Below are 15387 nucleotides of genomic sequence, written 5' to 3'. Positions count from 1 at the left end.
ATATATATATAAAACACATTGCCTGATTTTTGTTTTATTGGTGTGACTAAGTGAATAAACAAATGCTATGTGAAAAACCCAAGTCTTTAAAATTGCTGGGAAGGAATTCAATTACACCCTTCACATCTCAGGGTATATGACCCCTGGGTGGCTCTTCTGTGATGTTACACACGCCATGAGCTCTAACGGAATTAGATTTTTGAACTGCTTCACATTTATTCTGTAAAGGTTCAAAGATCTTAACAGGCCATGATTTTACTTAAATTTCTTAAATCTAGGCTCTCATAAAATAGAATTTAGGGTGGGTTTTGCCCACTCCCTAGTCCAATATTGTCTTTAACAAAAGCAGATGATGCCCTTTGTCTTTTTTTCCCAGTAAAGCAATTAGCCTTCCAATAGTTAAACAGACCGACCGACAGACAGACAGACAGACACACTCACACATATACACACACACACAGCATAATGAAGTATTCTACTGTACATAGATGATGACAGACAGAAATACATAGAGTAATGAATTATTTCTATTGTAGAGCAAACATCTATTTGGGGAAGAGTCTGTTATTCATGTTCAGAGAGAAAAGCAATTTTGCCTTCGGAAGTTTAAAAACATAAATTTGTGACTCTGACAAAATAAACATGATGGACTCTCCTGGAAATTTAAAATAATTATATCTTAAGCTTTGGCTTTTTATTTTTTCCTACTTAAAAATATGTAATAAACTATTATTCATTCATGCCACATAATAACACAATGATGTCTGTATAATATAATGTGCTTTTTTTTTAAAGTGGGAAAACCAAAAATTTATTTTTTATTATTTTAATTTATTAGTACATGTGTTAGTACATAATGTTTGCATTCCTTGTGGAAAGTTGGTACATGTATATAACACATCTTAATTCCTTTCAAAAAATTTGAAGGACTCAATTTCACCTAAAAGTGGCTTAGAAATGATTTAGTACCTGGTAAAAACAAACTATTTTAATATTTGAAAAAGGAAGATTTTAAATATTATACATTTTTAATAATGGCAATAGGTAAATCAACTTTTCAAATGTCAGATATACCCAAAAATTACTTATTCTGATGCATAGAACCCAAGTAAACAGTAAATTATAATGTGCTTTTTTATGCACTTTTCACATTATTCTCAACAAAGTGATAATACAGGATTTATTACTAATAAATAAATAAATAAATACAGGATTTACTATCAATATTATTAGTACCATGCACTACTTCATGTTTATGTGACACATGTAAAGACACATTCCTGGTAAAAAGACAAACAGAACATTTTTTTAAAATCTTATTTTTCTAATATTCTGTAATTACAGTAAAAAAATTGTTTTACTTCTATAGCGCTTTTAACTCTTCTCTTGCATTTGACAGGGAAGAGATCCGGAATTGAGATTCAACAGGAAAATGATCCTTCTTGCAAAAAGGATTGTTTTAAGAGTCATGGAAAAGTGAAAGTGTAAAAGGAACTATTAGAAAATGCTTCTGTTCTGGGTTCTAAGAAGTTTCCATCTCGGCTCCTAAAAGCTTGCAAGGCTGATAGGGTCAGACAGTCCTAATTGAGGATTTCTTAACTTAATTGAGGTTGGGTTTCAAACCTAATCTTGGAAGAAGTCATATCTTTCTAACCATCTCCATTGTCAATGCACAAATCTCACCCCAGCCTGCTTGTTGAGAAGTATGTGAAGAATAAAAGTCACCACCTCTATGGAGCCGGGCTTCTGATCCACACTAGACAGTTTAAAAATAAGTTAGGTTCACTCCCGGAGGCTTCCCACATGTTTCTGATGTATCATAAAGTGCAATATAAATAAAGATCCTCATTTAGAAAGGTCAGTATCTACGCAAGCTAAGAGGGATAGATTGTCTCAAGCTATTGGCCTCCCTGTATCCCCAGAGAGTTATTCTCATAGAATTATATACCACCTGGGTCCCCTGGGTCTAGAATGTTAGGCCCAGAGTGTTTAGAAACAACAGCTCTGTGACTCTGGCATGACCATTCCCATTGGTGTCCCAGTCGTCTCCCTAGGAATCATGCGTGAGTTTGGGAGCAAAATTCTTCCTAAATGGCAGGTGTTCATTTATGAGGAATTTTCTGTATTTGTTGATGCCTTGAAGACAGTCTAGCCCATTTTGGCCTCTTGACTGAATACTAAGATAAGGATGACAGAATTAAAAGTAGCCTTAGGAGAGGATTAGGTGACGGGTGAAAATATGAGGAAAATGCCCAAACCCAGCCCTTAAAGAAAATCTTAGTCATGGAAGTAGCTAGAATACGACAGTACGTTGACACCACAGAAGATGCAACATTGGATCAGAGGCGGAGTCAGAATGTGCGGATGAATTCACAGTCAAAGTCAGGAGGTGTCACTAAGGAGAAAGAACAAGAGAGTCGAGTTGCCAGGATGGTCAGCGCAGTTACGATCCTGTAGACACCCGGATGTGCGGCTCTCCAGCCTCTGCTCCTGCCTCCATTCCTACCTTCAGCGTCACCTCGTTAGTTCTATTTCTTTTTCTGTTTATGTATTCGTTTAGCTTTTTCCTTTTCAATTTTTAATCCCATTTAGTTTATAGACAAACTGAATGAAATTTAAATTGTCATGAAATAATTTTACGTATTTATGGCATGCAGTGGGATAAACTGTGTACAGCGTAGGATGATCTAACTGGGGTAACTAGAATTGCCATCACCTTAAACAATTACCGGTCTTGGGGGTTGAGAGGCTTAGTTTCATTTTTTAAAATTACAGGAGTACTTACTATAAGATCATTTTAAAAAATACTAAAATAATTTTAAAGTGTGCAAAGTAAAAAGAGTTCCTTCCTTACATTCAACTCCCACTTCCCTATAGAACCAATGCTAAAACTTAGATCTGGAAACTGTAATTTTTCTAGGTACACATGTACATCTAGGTCATTTAAAAAATGTGCTCACATTATATATATTGTATTACAAATTATAATCACACATTACAGACTCCACTCCAAAATACATCATCTGTATCTACCTCCTTTTCATGTATAAGCCATAGTAAGAATATGTAAAATGGGTTAGCTACTTCACTATTAGTAGTTGGATATTGCCTTGAACATTCTTGTACCGGTGCTCACAGATAAATATTCCTTTAGGATACATTCTTAGAATGGAATTACTGAGTCAACAGGTACATATTTACATTTGTATAGACACTGCCAGATTGCTTCTTTATTCCAGTTTATACTTTCACCAGTAGTGTTTACGATACTCTTTATCCTCACCATCGTTAGATGTTATTGTTCATTTCACAAATCAGAATCTATTTAATTTACACTACAGGCTTTGATAATTATGAGTGTTCTCAGCCTGGCATTCATCTCTTGTCTGTGAATGCTACTTTGGTAGGCTTAGAAATCCTGAGGTAGGTTTCCTGGATCCTCTTTTTCCTACTAACTCTATTCTTGCTCATAAGGCTTATAAAAATTTTGTCTCTATGAATCCCACACATTTTATAGTTTCTCCTACCTTCTTGTCCTCCCTACCCTATTCTACAAAGTTTATGTAAAGAAGAAATTTTACTCTCAGTGATTCAGGAAAGTTAACAACTTCCTTGAATTCGCAAGGTTAATATAATGTTATGGCTTGTGTTTAGATGTTCCCCTGAAGCCTCATGTAGTGGTTGGCAGGCCTTTTTGCAGAGGTGGCTGAATTTAGAGTGCATAATGCTGGGATTAAGGGTGTGTGATTACTAAATCAGTTTTATGATTGTTTTGGACCTGCCCTAATCCCAGTAGTTTAGATAGGATATAAAGGGCAAAAAGATGCTGCTAAGGTCTCTTGCTTGCTTTGTTACTTTCTGCCCACTGTAAACTGTTTCTGCTTTGCAATGCCTATCTGCCATGCCCCCTGCCTTCGAGCCAGCTGATTATACACTGAAACCTCTACAAAGTGTAAGCCAAGAATACTGCTCCTCCTTTAACTTTGGGTGTTGGGTATTTTGTCTTAGCCATGAGAAAGTAATTCATACAGTAAAGCAAGGAATGCAGACTTGAATATAAGCCTCCTGCATTCAAAATCCATGTTCCAGGAACCATTTCCCCATTTTCCTCTCTGGAACAGATAACCAATAGTATACTTCCAATCAACAGTTTGCTTTATTTTGCAATGTCCACCATCTCTAGAGAAATTCAAGCTTTTTGTAGGGTCATTTGGACTTGGGGACACTGCAGTTTGTGGCATAAAAGTATTTATTTGGCTCATAAAATATTTTACAATTTGAATGTTCTGGTATGCAACCCCCAGGGACCCAGGGCATCCTGTCCAGGTGAGGATAACTGCCAGGTTGTGAAGAATTCTCACGATGACCTTCTGTAGTGAATGTAAGAGCCAGAATTAGAACCAGGTATGTCCATTCTGAATCTTAAGCCCCTTTTCACACGTACAGTACTCTATGCAGTCCTTCATACTGATCAAGATGCTCACGGAAGCAGATCAATGCATTTCTTCCCTATAGGCAAATTACATGGGAACCCAAAATCTCAGGGTTGCATGCTGAGCATGGAGTCAGAACAAGGCGAGTCCAGAGTCCTAAGAAGCTAACTTCAACACAAGTAGCTGAAAACCCACAAAGACCCTAGATGGTGATCAGGCGATGATAATGATAGGGAACATGGCAATGGTGGCAAGCTAGAGAGTGAATGTCCTTCTGATGGGAGCTGTTACCGCTCGGGCCCGTCAGTTTGGATAAGCCGAGTCTCCTAATTTTCCAAGAAAAGCTAGAGACCTAGACCTGTCTGTGTGAAATCAGTTGGCAATTTACTCACTTTGAAATATTCTGTCAATATAGCATGAAGACTGACATTTTTCCAATTGTCCTTTTCATCCTTGAGAGCCAACCTTTGTTTACAGTATTTTCCAAATGGAGTATTTCCTTTCCATCTCCTCTTGCTCTAATATACTTACTTCAGCCATGTCTCCCTGGGAGAATTCCCAGTTTAAGTTTTAGGTGGACTCACATCGTCAATTCCGGACCTGCCATTATTATTTTTGGACTTATTCATTATTCTTATACTAGATGCCAAATAACTTTTGAGTGTGAATCTCAGAGAATATTTCAATTTCCATGCCCTCAGGGGTCTTTTACTGCTATCACACTGAAGGACAACAAAATTGTTTTTGGATGTGAAAAGAATTATTTTTATTTTTTATTATATTATATTTTATTTTATTATTTTTTGGTACCAGCGATTGAACTCAGGACCTTGTGCTTGTGAGGCAGGCAGTGGAAACACTAAGCTAAATCCCCAGCCCTTATTTTTAAATATATACGTGTCACTTCATTGGATTAGAGGTTGATTTTTAGTGAATGCTTTATTCTCCTGAGAGGATTTAGGGAAGGATGTAAACAGCTTGGAGGAGGAGGAAACAGAGGAAGTGTTTACACATATCAAAACAAGAAAGAGAAATTAGACTGAAATTTAGTTAAAAATAAAGGCTGAACTTTCCTTCCATATCTCGGTGACCCTCAGTTGACCATTCTTCCTCCAAGTGAGAAGTAGCTACTCCTGCCTCGTGGTACACAACCTTCCCCTGTCAGAAAAGGAGAGAAAGCAGGAAAGCACCCGGAGAATGGACGGTAACTTCACCTTTCATTAGTCACTGCATGCCAGTTGGTACACTTGATAACTGTAATGTTTTGAGTGCATTTCCATTAGACATGAATTTAATATAATAGCATTCAGGCATGGAGACTTTATCAACATCTCCAAATACTCATATCCATGGTTCACCAACAGGTCTATCTTTAGTTCTTAAGTGTTGGTTTTTAATAAAAGAGCTGTTATGAAAAATCTATTTCAAAATTTACTAATCAGACTTCCCTGCTAAGGGTCTACTACCTTTAGTGTTGAGACATGACTCGTCATGACACGCTACCAAGCAAATGATATTCTTCCAAAATCTAAATACACGGGATTCTAAAATAACAAGATCTTGTCCCACAGCCCTATAATTTTATGTAACAATCACGATGCCTATCCAAACAAGCCTGATACTTTACAAGACTCTAGAATCTAAGTGAATCACCAGAAAAGCTATTTATGCTCTGCAAAATGTGCGTCCAATGGGTTTCATTGTAATCCAGTTTTTTTTAAAAACTGATAATCTGAACTACAAGACTTCCCAGAGCATTATTACCAAGAGAATTACCTCATATGCTTCCTAAAAATCTCATCAGATTATCCAAGAATTTTGTACAATTCCCATTCTCCTTGGACATGGGTGGCTAAACAGAACTGAGCTTGAATCCTGACCACTTAAACCTATAGCCTTGGCCTAGCTGATTAATTTGAGGAGCTCAGTTTCTTCAATATAAAGTGAACAAGGACAATATCCACCTCGTGTGGTATTGGTGTAGGGATTAAATGAGACAATATATAATAAGGGCATACAATTCTTTAATAAATGGTGGCTGGTAATGTGTTTTTCAATGCGATCGCCTTTTGAGGGCAAATCAATGACAGGGAGGCATAGAGAATGCATACTACTCCGAAGGGGCCCTCTTCTTCACTGGGGAGAAGCTGCAAACAGCCATAAGACACTGACTAATCTAAAATCATTTCCATGACAAAACTAAGTGACAAGCATATTGTACACGTGGTAGCCACTGAGAGAACTCTCACTCCTGCACTCCTCCTTGGTCTCCACAGTGAGAAGATGCTGAGGACAGGGGCAGAGAGGACTAAGATCCCCGCTGTTCTGGCCATCATGCCTTGCCGTTAGCAAGCTGCAGCCTGAGGATTGCAGCCAGCCAGCCAGGAAGAGTGGATATAATTATCTCCCGATCCTTTGAAGCTGGAGCCAGAAATATTTGTTGTCACGATCACATGTGATTAGGACAGCAACATCCTCCTGCAGAAGACAGAAGAACCCTTTGTACCCCACCCTTCCTCTGCCACTGGCAGGGAGCAGGAAGTGGGGAGAGGAGGCAACTGGCCCCTTGCCTCTCTGTCCAATTTCACACATTGGTTTCTCCAGATTAATAAATTGGTTACATTTGCCCCACATTTGGCAGGCGGGGTTTCTAATAACACTCTGATCCCTTCAGAGAGCATGAATCACAGGCATGCGGAGGGCTCTGGTTACCTCCTCCCCCACTGTCTGCTGCAAAAGGTCCTGAACATTAGCAGGGGTCAGACACTCGCCTGGCCTGGGGCAGTCGAGGACAAGGGCCATGGCTTCCAGGCACTGTCACAGAGCTCAAAGATTTTCCTTCAGAGAGAACCGATAAACTTTAAGCCAGGCAATGTGCAGCTTTTTCAGCTGTCAATCCTACCTGGTTTGCATACAGATTGAGAAAATGTGTGAGATTTTACCACGAGAATCGGTCTGGAGAATTCAAGGGGATGGGGGCGGGTGGAGAGGGGATGACAGGAGAAAAATGTGGGATGCAGATGTCTGAGATTTCCATGTTGCCGGACTCTACTTCTTTGCATGGAGCCTGCAGACTCTGGGGATGCAAAGCAGGAGTGAGAACAATGCAGAATGCATCTACATTTCTCTGAGACAGCATTTCTTTCTGTCATGGAGTTAGATGCCAGAAAGCTCCCCGAGTAAGGAGAAGGCCTTGAATGGAGAAGATACCCAGAGTCAGGGCCACATTGTTCGTCTCAGTGGGCCGAGGAAAGGAGGAAAGCAGGGGGAAGGAATGAGCTTTGGAGAAGACCAGCTGTCCTAGAACAGACCTGGGAACCAAATGGATGGAAGAGAAGAGAGAAATGCAACATGTTTTAAAAAATGAGTAGAGGGAAAGGACAGACATTCAAGCAAGTCCAGCAGATAATGTGTATCAGCCTGTATTTGAGAGAAAGAAGTGTTTTTGTGTTTTTAGACCACAAGTAGATAGCAAATCCAGTTTCTGCCCTCCAGGGTCTTGCAGATCAGTTTCTAAAACGTGGCCTCACAAGTCAATCCCAGACAGTATAAGTAAAGGTGCAATTTCAGATGGCAGTGTCATGAGGTATGACAAAGGGAGAGGTTTTGTGGGGAGATTTTGTAGAGCAAGAATGTATCGTGATTGCCCTGGGAAAGTTGGCAGGATGGAGCTAGGAAGAGTGTGGGGAGGATGCCTCTGAGTAAAATTGGTGGTAAAGAGAGGAGAGAGGAGGGAGCAACCAGAGGAACAGATAATTAATGGTGGAAAGACAAATGAAAAGGAAGAGAGTGGAAAATGAAGAGGGACCCATACTGCCACTCATAATGGCCACCGACCACCTATCTTTACCTTAGACTCTTTAAAAGAATTAGAAGAAGTTTTCTGTAGGATTCTGTGAACTCAATCTAGCTGCCAACTCAGCAGCCCAGTTCTAGGCTTAGAGGAATAGAAGCAGCCAGGGCTCTGCACAGAGAGGAAGTAGGAAGCATCCCCTCTCCTCAGACTCAGGCCAGGCTCACCATAGAGGCCCCAGACAGAAATCTGGACTCTCTCCTGGGCGATTCCCAAGCTAATGATGCCCTATGACCTTCCTCTTTGTTACTTCTTTCTCTCTGTGGCTTTCAGAATACACAGGAAGGCAAAACTCTTTCTTCTATTTCAAATCTTCACAAAAGTTTAAAGAATGACAACATACAGAAAACAATTTGAAATATTTCAACCATTTATTAGGATTTGATTCCATTTGTAGTGTTGGGCAGATAAACCAGGTTAGGGCTGGTCAAGGGCAGCCTTTATTTGTGGTATCTGCCAATTTTTATAGAATAAAATTTCACACTGTGAATATTTTAAGCCATCAATGATTTATGAAATGCCTTGCAAAATCCCTAAATATCTGCTCTCAGAGACTGCTAAGAGTAGGCTCTGGTATGCAATATGTTTTTTCTGAACTATTTAAAATAACTTACAGGTATCATGGCACTGAATCAAATACTTCATGCAGCATGCACAAGGGTAAAGACATTTGTAATATAATCACATCCTCACACACAAGAACAAAATAGGCCAAGCATGCCTACAATGCCAGCTACTTGGGAAGCGAAGGCAGGAGAATCCCAAGTTTACACATTTAAGGTCAGCTTGGACAACTTAGCAAGAGCTTGTCTTGAAATAAAATAAAGTAATAAAATCAAATAAACCAACAGAACTGGGGATGTAGCATTACAGCAAGAAATAGACCCTCGGTTTGATCCCCAATACCACAAAAAGAAAGGGAAGATAAAAGGAAGGAAGAGAGGGAGGGAGAAAGGCAGGCAGGCAGGCAGGCCAGCCAAGAGTTTTTCCTAATATTGCCTAATATACTTTTTCCACTAAAATTTCTCAATTGTCCTCAAAATGTGTCTTAATATTTTTTAAATGCCAGAATCCTACTAAGGTTGAATATTGCATTTGAAGTTTTCTTCACTTTCTTCTTTTTATAATTTTATTTTTAATTGCCAAACAGTGACAGTCTACACTTACGGGCACAGTGTGATATTCTGATTATATGTATGCATCTGGAATGACTGTATCTGGTTGCCATTTTCTCATATATCATTTTACATTTTTAAAGTAAGGAGATTTAGAATATGTACTTTTAGTAATTTTTAAATATACAATATACTATTATTGACTATGGTCAGCCTGCTGTGCAACCTGTCTCACAATCTCACTCCTAAGTGGAATGCGAGTCAGCTTCTCATTCCTCAGCCCCTCACCCCTAGCTTCCAGAAACCACCTCTCCACTCTCCTTCTCTTGAAGGGTCTGGAGCAGCTGTCTTTAGAATGTCTCACCTTCTGAATTTGTATGGTTGTTCTTCACGGTAAGATGCAAGTTTGACTTTTTGGCAAAAAAAAAATATGTGTGTGTGTGTGTGTGTATTGCATGGGTGTAGCTCGTATCAGGCATGCCTCTTATCAAAAGGCCCACGTAATGTCAGATTCTTCCACTCTTGGTGACAGTCTGATTATTTAAAGTAGTAATCCTCAAATCTTTCTATTAAAAAGGTGTCTTTCCTCCTTCCTGATTATTAAATGATTTGTGGGCTATTACACTGATGTCATGTGCTACTTCTAAACTGCTTTTGTGTAGAGATTACAATCTGTTTGTTGAATCAATGATTACAGCAAGGAATGAAATACAGTGATCTTCTAATTCTATCACTCCTTCTGCATTTAGGAAGTGGCATTCTTTTGCCAAAACAAGTGCCTTTTAAAATTTCATTACAGACTCATGAACTTACAAAAATATTCAATGGATTCTAATCCATTATTGTAATTTTCTTCTTGATGTTGAAATTATCTCAAACTTGCTCAGGGATAACACTTTCAAACAAGATCTTGTATTCTTTTGATATTACCTCATTAATTGTTAAAAACTTCCTTCCTTTTTGGCACCCTAAAATTCCTCAGGTTTACTTGTGTTAGTTGGACATTAAAGCAAGAAGCAGTGATTTCTTCGAAAAGTCCTAGTTTCTTTAGTGGGAAATGACACTTGGCAAGCGAGATCTGGGTGCTCGGAGTGCTTGTTTCTTTACGGATGTTACTGGTTTTTAGGTCCTTTCAGTTGACATAGTTGCAAAGCCACATACTATATATGCATGATGGGTGCCTCAACCTTATTATCTCAGAATATGACCTTGTTTGGAGACAGAGAATTTGCAGAAGTAATCAACTAAAAAGAGGTCACCCAGGTAGGCCCTAATCTGATATGACAGGTATCCTAAAAGCAGACGATCTGAAGACCCAGGGAAAAGACGGTTACTTATAGGCCAAGGGGGGAGACCTGGAGTAGATCTTTCTCAAACAGTCCTCAGAAGGAATCAAGTCTTCCTACACCTTGATTTTGGACAGACCCATGAAACAATACACTTCTGTTGCTGAAGTCACCCAGTTTCTGTTCCTTTATTATGGCAGCCTGAGCAAACCTATACACTACCATACCAAATTACTACAAGTTTAACAATTTAAAACAACACATTCAGGAACTTATGTACCTTTGGCTTAAAGGTCTGGTATGAGTCACACCAGATTAAAATCAAAGTTTCAGTGGGGCCGCGATTCTTCCTGGGGACTCTAGGAGAGAATCTGACCTATTTCCTTGTTCACTGCATTTTTAGCAGAGTTCAGTCCCTTGTAGACTGATTGATTGGATTGATTGGTTGATTTTTGGTACCAGGGACTAAACTCAGGTCATTGTACTTGTGAGACAGGCAGCAGAACCACTGAGCTAAATCCCCATCCCCCTGTAGTATTACAACTTGTGCCCTGATTATTTGTCAGTTGAGGGCCATTCTCAGTTTCTCGAGGACACCTGCATCTCTTGGAACAGCGCCTCTTTTTTTTCTATCTTTCAAAATCAGCAAAGAGGTCGGAGATTTAGCTCAGTGATTCTGCTGCCTGCCTTGCAAACACAAGGTCCCAAGTGTGATTCCCGGTACAAAACAACAACAACAACAACAAAACCCAGCAAAGATAGTTTGGGTCACATTCATGCTTCTGATCTGTCCTGCATTTTGCTCCCTTATGACATTTGTATTGTTATTTTTTGTCCTTTTCTTTCACTGTGAAGGGCTCATGCCATTTCACTGGACTCACTCAATAATGTGGAATAGACTGGGCATGGTGGTGCATGCTGCGAGTTTGAGGTGAGCCTGGACTACATAGTGAGTCCAAGGCCAGCCGGAACTCCATAGTGAGACCCTGCCTCAAAAGACCACAACCATCAAACCATCATCATCATCATCATCATCATCTGGAATAATCTCCTGACTTTAAACTAATGCTCTTTTTTTTTTTCTTCCAGTTCCCAGTGCCTCACCCATGCTGGACAAGCACTCTACCACTGATTACACATCCAGCTCTAGTCTTCATATGTTAAGGTGACCTGAATTCTATTATAATACTTTTGCTATGTAACATAATTGTAGGTCCCAAGTGTGGACATGTTGGGAAGGAGGGCATTATTCTGCAAACCATTATAATGGTAGCTATATATTTACATAAGTGCTTCTTCTGACACTGTGCACTGGATAGTTTAAGAATTCTATTATCAGTCTATTAACAAATAACCAACTAAGTGAAATTTTATTTTCTTTGAAATTATTTTAATCCCTACAATATTTGCACTGAGAAACTGCGCACAGGGAACTATGATCAGACTTGCAATTAAATTCTTCCATGTCATCAGGTTATCAGGTGATGTACAGTTAGATTCATTTGTCTGGTTTGTATGGAACTTTAAGGTTCATTGGGTTCTTTTATTTAACTTTTCACATTTATTCCACAAATAACCAAAGTATTTCTACAACCCAGAGATCAAAAGTACATGAAGAAGAGTACCTAGAGAAGTCTCATTTTCATATGTATCCCAGTTCCTGAATTCCTGAATTAGGCAGGTGCTTCTCTGATTGTTGTCATTGCTGTCACTTAGCCAGTACTTGACATAGCAATGGCCAATACGTGTTAGTGCAAGTCTGTCATTGTTTTGATCAGCTGCAGCCATTTTATTTCAGGATTTCAGTATCTCATTTATTTAATTTCTGAAAACAAAGAATAGAGCAATTCTGATCCCAAGGCACGATATCCTTTTGCAGACCTGATGTGTTATACGGGGTAGGACAGGGGAACAAAGCCCAGCATGTGGTAAAAGAAAGGTTTACCTACAAAGAATAGGGACTCAGGATGATCTTCCATGATTACAGCTCTGGAAAGGCTTCATGGAATATGTACAACACGGTTGAGAGCATTCTAAGGAAGAAATGACATGAACAAAGGTCTCCAGGGGAGCAGTTAGCCGGCCAGTTTGGAGAAGTAGCACAGGCCCTTGAGTTGGAACACAGTGAACTGGTCCCAGGTTCAAATGCTTCCCATGTAACTGAAGGCAAGAAGTCACTGAAACTATCACATTTCTTAGTTTCCTCAACTACTAAATGGAGATAAGACCAAGTGTCAAACCATTTTCAAAATAGTAGACATAAATCATGTTTCTTTGTTGAAATACTGAGAAGAGACTGAGAGGAGTTAGAAAATTAGGTTAGAAGCACATTAGGAAGCATGACTAAAAAAAAAAAAAATACAGTGAATGATGCTGAGCGCCATCCAGTGGGAAGGCATGCATGTAAAATCATTACAGTACATCCTCATACAGCTCATTCACCAGTCACCGTGTGACTTCTGACTCTTCCTCAAAGTCAAAACGACCATGAAAAGCAAAGTGAAACTTGTTAATCAGTATAACCAATATGTACTAATAAAAACGTGGCAAAAACTAATGGAAGGATTTTTTAAAAAATGTAAGTAATGAAAAATTTATTGGATGGAAAATTAAAATAAAAATATGTGTATGTATTCTTTAACCAAGGAACACAAATACTATTATATTTCTACAAAGATCTCATGATCTTTCCATCCTGGTACTTTTGCTCTTTAATTAATGCACAGTGTTTAACAGGATGTAATAGTAAAATATTGAGCAATTCCCCTCTTGAATGGAAACATTGTTCTAATTTTACCACATTACTTATGAATAAAGCAGGAATGTGAAACAGTGTGGAGTCATCCTTGTACCTTTGTTCACACAAAGAAATTCCCAGAGGGATGATGGGTATTATTTTAATCAGTGGACTGCAAAGTCTAAGAATACATGAGAGTCACCTGGAGATTTTGTTAGAACACAGATTCCTGGGCCTCATTCCCAGAGCTTCTGAGTTGATAGGTGAGAAGTGGGCCTGAGAATCTGCATTTTTGACAGGTTCTCAGGTGGTGCTGCTGTTGTGGATCTAGATCAATCTTTGAAAGCCTATGAAGCTTATGCAAATTTTTCACTTCAGTGAACCTGGCCGGTTATCTTTTACTAAGACTGTGGCAGTTTACATTCTGTGGTTGAACAAGCATGCACTTTCCTCACTTCACTATTACCAGCCACGACAACTTTTAGCTTTTTAGATGACTGAATGGTGGGGGCAGAAAGAGTCCATTATTCTATTTTGCACTACCTTAAGTACTTTTTTGTTATTTTCTATAGTAACTCTTACCTTTTGTCCTATTACAAAAAAATTTGTTGCAAAAATGTTTAGGAACTACACATAAGCAAAAGGAAAACAAAAGCATCCATAATTCTGCCACACATATATGATCAATATCAACATTCTATATATGTTGTAGCCTAGTTTTTCATTTAATGCTATACCCTGAATGATTTTTCCATAGCACATCTATTCTTTCCCAATATCAGCCTATATGCTACATCATATCCATGGAATGTTTTCTGAATGTGAGTCAACATTTGCAAAATGATGTTTGGGAAGATTGATCTAGCAGCAGGATTTAGAATGCGGAAAGCCTGCAAGTGAGAGGCAGGGGACTATTGATAATGCACACAAATGCTGACAGGCAGTTTAATAGAGAGAAGTGGACACAGGAAGAAAAACAACAACCTCAGCAACCATGAAGGACAGTGAGGAACAGGCCATGGCTAATCCAGTGGGGGTCCTTGGGGCATTAGGACCATAAACATGTTAGGTGTCTTGGAAGGCATAGTGATAACCCATCCTATGACTGATCTGTAAGTGTATCTCTGTGTAGGGGTGCAGGGGACAGGAGTTAACATTACAGAGGAAAAATTTCATTTTGGAGAGCAGCAGAGTTTAAATCCTATAGCCCAGAGTTGATTTTCCACTTCAAAGGATTAATTATTTTAGAGACTCCATGTTGAAGAAGAAAGACTATGTTAGCGTATTAATAAGACAGTATTGTGCCATGTTTTATGAGCTCCAGCAAGCCTATTAACCTCCCTGGACAGTTCTGTGTGTAGAGTAAGAGTAATAATCATTCATAAGGTTGTTGTGAGGATGAAATGAGATAATACATGTCAAATTCTGGTCCACAGCCAATGGGTATTTATGGCAGTTTCTTATATCATTGTAGAAACAGCAGTGCTATTGAGTAACATCATCCCTATGACTCATTCCCCAACTTGGCCTGCCCTAGAGGAGCACTGATGAACAACATGGTTGCCAATGAAGGCAAGTTGGTTTTGAAACAGTCTCTTTAGTGAGAAGCCGTCAGCTCCCACTTAAACTAAAGCTCTGACAGTATGCCACGGGGTGACTGGAGAGATTCCATGTGTGCTTGACACCTCCAGAGGTTGCACGGCCACATTACAGAGGACAACAGAGCAGAAGCTAGGAGGAGGTAAGGTCAGTACTGAAAGACTTGATCCTTTCCCTTTCTTCTTACTTTCCTTTTCTGCCAGCTCATGAGGAACTCAGGCTCACTGTTAGCTCTAGTCTCAAACTACAGACACTGATTAGAAGGAATCTGCAGGCAAGTCCATCTCTCCCAGTTTTAGTCTTTCCTTCCTTAAGGTGGAGATGGTACCCCAGGAACCCTGGGGTGTAGATTTCATTTCAAAGT

The 15387-nt window shown here is 39.2% G+C and overlaps 1 long non-coding RNA gene across 2 annotated transcripts; it reads left to right on the top strand.

Annotated features, from left to right (window-relative positions):
- Window positions 1–2408: 2408 nt before the first annotated feature.
- Window positions 2409–15125, top strand: LOC104875814. 2 transcript variants are annotated; one of them, XR_784182.2, is made up of 4 exons: window positions 2409–2521; window positions 4305–4404; window positions 11777–11852; window positions 14899–15125. It is a non-coding gene; the product is annotated as an uncharacterized LOC104875814 (long non-coding RNA). The 2 variants fall into 2 exon arrangements; XR_784183.2 differs by lacking the exons at window positions 11777–11852; window positions 14899–15125 and adding an exon at window positions 6710–6778.
- Window positions 15126–15387: the final 262 nt, after the last annotated feature.

The sequence above is a fragment of the Fukomys damarensis genome, unplaced genomic scaffold (genome assembly GCF_012274545.1).
Source record: "Fukomys damarensis isolate Sample0158 unplaced genomic scaffold, DMR_v1.0_HiC HiC_scaffold_33, whole genome shotgun sequence".
In the NCBI taxonomy this organism is placed as follows: Eukaryota; Metazoa; Chordata; class Mammalia; order Rodentia; family Bathyergidae; genus Fukomys; species Fukomys damarensis.
Note: the sequence above shows the minus strand (reverse complement) of the source record. Positions and strands in the feature narration are given on the sequence as shown.